The sequence below is a fragment of the Eptesicus fuscus genome, chromosome 16 (genome assembly GCF_027574615.1).
Source record: "Eptesicus fuscus isolate TK198812 chromosome 16, DD_ASM_mEF_20220401, whole genome shotgun sequence".
Taxonomy (NCBI): Eukaryota; Metazoa; Chordata; class Mammalia; order Chiroptera; family Vespertilionidae; genus Eptesicus; species Eptesicus fuscus.
In genome coordinates, this window is record NC_072488.1 from 5,656,488 (window position 1) to 5,663,268 (window position 6,781).

General features: G+C 37.4%; 1 pseudogene; it reads left to right on the forward strand.

The window, feature by feature from the left end:
• Positions 1-1,716: 1,716 nt before the first annotated feature.
• On the forward strand, positions 1,717-2,207 carry LOC103305579 (ubiquitin-40S ribosomal protein S27a-like; annotated as a pseudogene).
• Positions 2,208-6,781: the final 4,574 nt, after the last annotated feature.

Sequence of the window (6,781 nt, forward strand, 5' to 3'; positions counted from 1 at the left end):
TAAGAATCCTAAAGACAAACATAGACATCCCAGAATACTCCTAACAATATTAGAAATGAGTGGAGTCCAATACACTGTATAGTGTTCAGACTAGATCAGAATTACTCCCTAGGAAACCCTGGTAACCAATTCTTATCAGCTTGATAATCAAAAGGAAATGGAGGCAGAAGTCAGACCCCTTATTACACATTATAGATACACATATGTACAAAATGAATTGTTAATAAAGTAAATAATCAGTAGTTTATGTGTTCTCCTTCCGAGGCCAGTAGCCACCATTATGTTTTTAAGATCTTAGTCAATCCTTACTCCCTCACCTGTAGCAGAAAGTAAAGTGCTTTTCTGTTTCAAAGCCTCTTCTAGGAATGTGTGAAGGGGTCCAGAAAAAAGGAGATGGAGGCTGGTGGTATTGAAAAGAGAGTATATTCATTTATTCAACAAATAAAAAAGCACCTGCTTTATTTTATGATGTCACTCTTTTTTAAAAATAAATAAATAAAAAGGAAAAACTGAGTGACTGGAGGAAAATGGCAGTGGATTAAGTGGAAGCTATGCTGACGTTTTCCCAGGACCAAACTGCAATTACAACTAAAATACATAAAAATCATCCTGAATAACCAACTGAAGACTAGCTGGAGAGAACCCTTATAACCAAGGACATAAAGAGGAGGCCTCATGGAAGAGGATGAGCAGGGGAGCCATGCTCCCAAAGGCAGCAGCTGAGGTTCCAGGGGGTTATCTCAATGGCGGGAGGTTCCCCCGGAGAAGTCTGAGATCTAAACCCCAAACCTGGAGGGCTCCCCAACCCAAACCACCAGAACCAGGAAAGGTGCCTACATAACATCTGGCTGTGAAAAGCACCAGGGGTTCTGTCCAGCAGGAATAGACAGCCAGATAGGCAGACATCCTCTTATGAAGCCAACGCACTAGATTTTGTTTGCAGCCACTTACCTTGGGCTCCAGCAGTGGGAGGACAGAGTGGACTAGAGCTGGGTGAGGAGAGTCTGGGGTGGGCAGCGTGGTGGGGAGAGAACACACAGGACAACCTTGTGGATCCCTGTGCGGAGTCATTCCTCCATACAGGAGAAACCATCTTTCTCAGGCAGAGCTTCCCCATTCATGCAACTTTTGCCTGGGCGGGGGAGAAATTGCCCCACCCCTTGGAAACCCTTTTTCCCCACCCAGTGGAGTATACACTCAGAGGAGCTCTACAGCCTGGGACTCATTAAGTGATTGAGACTAGCAATCTGCCTGCGGGCAGAGGCAGATCTCTGATTGTTTTGAGTTTTTGTCTGACCTGCCTCTGGGCCCTGGGCAAGAAAAAACAGACCTTGGTGCACAACTTGGTCTTTCCCACTTGCATCCAGCCCTAGCAGAGGGAGCTACAAGCTATGGATTGCTGATAGCTCTAAACAGGGACAGTCACAAACAGCACTTGATGGGCCTGTACCAGAGACACCCCAAAAAGGCTCAAAACCAATAAACCCAATGGCCAGCTTCAAACAACAGAGCAGGATCCAATAAGCTCCAGAAGTAGTATATACGCAGGCTCCAAAATTTGCAGAGAATTCCACTTTGTGTGATAACTGCACAGGAGACTGCACACTGTGTTGGGGGTTGATTTTCACTGTCAGCCAGCCTGAGGGTTGAGCCCGCATAAGAACGAGCCAATAGCAATCAAGACTCAATTGTGCTTATGGATCTGCCTTCTGCGGGATGCAGATTTTCCCTAAAACCCTCACTCTTGAGGTTGAACCCTCGGATGCGATAGAAAATATACTAGTAAAAGCCAAGATCTAGGATAAAGAAGGAATTCCTCCTGATCAGCAAAGACTGATCTTTACTGGCAAGCAATTGGAAAATAGACATACTTTGTCTGACTACAACATTCAAAAGGAGTCCACTCTTCATCTTGTGTTGAGACTTCGTGGTGGTGCTAAGAAAAGGAAGAAGTCTTACACCACTCCCAAGAAGAACAAGCATAAGAGAAAGAAGGTTAAGCTGGCTCTCCTGAAATACTACAAAGTGGATGAGAATGGCAAAATCAGTCGCCTTCTTCGGGAGTGCCCTCAGATGAATGTGGTGCTGGAGTTTTTATGGCCAGCCACTTTGACAGACATTATTGTGGCAAATGTTGTCTGACCTATTGCTTCAACAAACCAGAAGACAAGTAATTGTATTTGGGTTAATAAAAGACATGAACTAAATTTAATTGTTTAATTTTATTCCAGTAAACTTTTTTTAAGCATCAAAAGTTGATGGATCAAATTGATAAACAATACTTTGGCAGAAGAATCCCATTATATTTAATATCAGCTGTCTAGATAATAAACCAGTTTGTGTTTCTGTAAAAAAAAAAAAAAAAAAGACTCAATTGTAATGGGAGGGCACACACAAAGTGCACAAGGAACATTATTAGACCTAGGTCTGGTGATCAGGGAAACTGCACCACTGGATCCCACAGGTCACCCACTGCATGACACCCACCAAGGCGGGGAGTCATAGCAGATCTACCTAATACATAGAAACAAACCCAAAGAGTCAGCCAAAAGAAACAAGCCCCAAGTGAAACAATAAAGATAAATTTAAAACAAAATAAAAATTTTAAAAAAAGAAAAACTGAGCAAAATATGTTATTTTAAATGAAGTGAAGTTCAAAAGTGCTATATTCAACAATGTGAATGTTCTTAATGCCACTGAACTGTATACCTAGAAATTGTTAAAATGGTAAATTTGTGTTATGTAATAAAATTTGTATACTGTAATAAAAACAGCTGTATCATTTTTTAATTATTTATAGTAAAAGAACTGCCATAGTACATTGTACATGTGAAAATAGATTAACCCAAACATGTAATGTTTGAATTATGAATTAATAAAGTGTTCTGAAAAATAAATATTAAAAACATGTAATAGACTTAAAAACATAAAGGTAAATATTTTCAGCCCATCCTTTATAGGTAGGATCCCTTAAACAGGAAACTCTATTAGTATATTTTTATTAACCCTAAAAGGGGTGAAAAGGCTCCTTTTTAAAATATTAACAATAACAGATATTAATAATTACATGCTTGCTGTATGCCAGGAGTTGAGCTAGACATTTCATGGATATTATCTTTAATTTTAGTCCCATAAAAATGAAATAATCTCTACTCCATTCCTCAAGTCCCCAAATTACAAACCTTAATGTTACTGAAACATCTTTTTTCTTTCCAAGATGGGAAAAATAGGTCACATCCATAGGATTGTGTTCATAACTGACTTTAGAAAGTCCAAATAACCATTTTTATGGTTCATTCTTTATTATTGATACAGAATGCGAGTAAATTTAATAGAGCGTTTCTCATAAGTTAGACAGGCCCAAGCCATTCAATTGGATAGGTTCCTTTAAAAGGATGTTTGCTATATAGAAAGAATTATAAGTCACTAGATTTTTTTTTCCCATATTGCTTAATTGGATAAGATTAAACAGGTAATATTACCTCAGAGGTCTGCATACTTAATGTACTGACTATAACATAACTTTTTAATTTGATGTAATATAAGGTTCTGCTTTTCTTCTCATGCTCACTGTTACACATCCAAAAGCTTGTTATTTTAAACTGAAGTAACACCAAGATTTATTCTAAGGTTGAATAAAAGCAAGTATTTTTTGAAGTGGTTTTTCATTGTCTGAATATTTTTATTCTGATCTGAACGCATTCAACTTTTACATTTTAAGAACAAGGATAAAAAGAACAAAGTGGAGGGGAGAATGGGTTTCAATTTAAAATGTATTCCACCACAGCCCCCAATGCAACCTCTGTCAACCTGGCTATGGAGACACAAAAACTTAAAAGCTAAAATGTTACCCGCCTCCTACCCTCCAATTTTCCAATTCCAGAAACAAAAACTCACAGAACTAGGCACGAAGGGGAAGGCGATGTCTCTGTGTGTATATGTATGTTAGGGAAGAAGGTCCTGGGGAAAGGGGTACTTGAGTAATGACACTAAGAAGAACAAGTTTTGCATTGGGAGAGGTGTAATATTTCCCAAAATATTTATAAAGAAAGATCAAAGATCAAAAAAGACATAGCTATTATGAGCAGGTATAGAAATTTATTCATTCACTCACTCAAATAATATTGTATGGGTACTTAGTAGGGGCAGGTACTGTTCGAGGCACTTGGGATATATTAAGGGGGGCGGGTGGAGGTAAAGAATCCTGCCTCCAAGGACTTGCATTCTTGTAAGGCATAAATTATATAGTGCGTGAAAAGCTAAGAGTTTTGTGAGAAGAAGAAGAAATTAGAGCAGGATAGTGAAGTTAGAAAGTACATGGTAGGGCATGGAAATTAATAGAGCTGAATTTGAAGTGGTTTTTAGTGTGTCTCAGAATCTGACTTGTAATAGGATAATCAGACTTATTTTGTTAATACATTTAGTCTTCCTTCTGTCATTACACACTTTGTTTTTTGTGTTTTCTTGCTGCTTTCTTTTTTCCTTCGTTTTTGCTAAGCAGCCCATTTTATTTCTCTGTCTAATGTTTTCAAAAATATTATTCTACTGATGGTTGCTCTTAAATTATGTATATCTGACATTTCTTTTCCAATCTCAAGTAAGCTCCTTGAGGCAAGGGCTTCTGTGTTCTATCTCTGAGCCTAACATCAAGTAGGAGTATTAAAATACATTTATTCTATGAGTGAATAAGTTAATAGTAGGTATTAACTAAATGATCACAATTCTGCTCTTGGGTCAAAGATAAACTCTGGAGGTGGAAATAGAAAGCGAATGCAGAGAAAGGTGGGAAAGAATGCTATGGAGGAGATTGCCTCTATCCCAATCCTGACAAACTTTGTGATTTTGAAAAACTTACCCATCCTCTTTGCACCTCTATTTTTTTTTTCACTTGAAAAATAAGGGAAGTGAATTAGAACAATGATCCATATACTTTTCTTTTCTAACGTAATGGGAGTTTTACTTGGAAGTGAACTTTAAACTATTAATACAAATGCCAAGATCAGGCGTCCTCAAACTACAGCCCCCAGGCCACATGCGGGTGTTTTTGTCATTTTGTTTTTTTACTTCAAAGTAAGATATGTGCAGTGTGCATAGGAATTTATTCATAGTTTTTTTTAAACTATAGTCCGGCCCTCCAACCGTCTGAGGGACAGTGAACTGGCCCCCTGTTTAAAAAGTTTGAGGACCCCTGGTCAAGATACTACACAAAGCATCCACAGAAATTTTTTTCATCCTTTTAAAAAATTTTCCACAAACATTTCCTACATAATCCAACACACAACAACAACAAAAATGGTTCATCCTTTTTTCAACTTGCATACAATGGAAAAACATATGTGTGAGAAATTATCTAGTAATAAATAATCAGAATTATTTTAGTATCAGTCACTTCCGTAACCAAATATTATTCTGATCAATAAAAATTGCTATCATCAGACTTCTGGTATATACTTATACCATTACTTAATTTTTAGTACTGCTCCACACCTTGGTTCTTCACAATTACTAACATAGAAAACTGTGGCAAAGTAGGTGCAAGCATTTGCAAAAACAAACAAAATCCCCAGCTTAAAGCATGAATATGTATGATGGAATTTCTTCCCAACCAATGGACTTTCAAACCATCAAATCACCAGAACTGCCCTGGCCCCTGGCTGTGTGGCTTAGTTGGTTGGGGTTCATCCCATGCACCAAAAGGCTGCTGGTTTGATTCGTGGTCAGGACACCTGCCTATGTTGCAGGCTTGATCCGTGGCAGGGGTTGTGCAGAAGGCAGCTGATGAATGTTTCTCTCTTTCTTTCCCTCAAAAATCAATAAAAAATCTTTTTAAAAAATCACTAGAACTGAACTGAATTTGCCAAGATGTTTTTGCCTAAGTCAAGGAAGAGATGCATTTATTTTCAACAGAGGAGCTGAAATTAAAAGCCAGTATTAAGTTTAAGACAGGTTGGGGGATTCAGCCATTTGAAAAATGACCATCTTTTTAAAAAATGACCACTAAAAATAAGTTCATTAAATTTATTTTTTAAATCATAAAACACTTCTTACAAAAGATCATTTAATTGTTCACACTGCCCTGAATAGATGCCAGGGACATGTAGACTATTGTTACTTTTCCTCCCTGTCCCAACCCCCAAACATGTTGAAGTGACCACAAAGCAAAGTGGTCACAATAATTTCATAGGGGAGATTTTCCTTTTTAACCACCAGCGCGCGCACACACACACACACACACACACACACACACACACACACCTGTTAGTAAGGAATGAAAACATTACATCTGGTAAACAGCAAAGATTCCACTACACTTCAAATGCAAAACACTTAAGAAGCAGAGGCATGCTGGCTTTTTAAACAAAAGCAGATAAGGTTTGTTGCCTTTTTAAGAGTCACAGATCTTTTAGAGAAACCTATTAAGGCTACCAATCTTCTCCACAAAAGCATTTTATATATATGCATATATTATGAACAATAAGTTGATGTTTTATAAGATCACAAAAACTTTTAATCTGTATATTGTTAATGCATAAAAATATCAATAAAATATTATATAACGTTTAAAGGTAATTAGATAATTCACACACACACACATACATACACACCCACACACACACACACAGACACAAACCCTCTCCATACTTCATAATAAAGAAAACCCACAACCCCCAAGGTGAAAGAAAAGCATTTAGCAAAAGAAAGAAATAAAAGATTAATAGTTGTCATAAAATTTTTTGAAATATTAAAGTCCAATATCTTCTTTTAAGTCCTCATAACATAT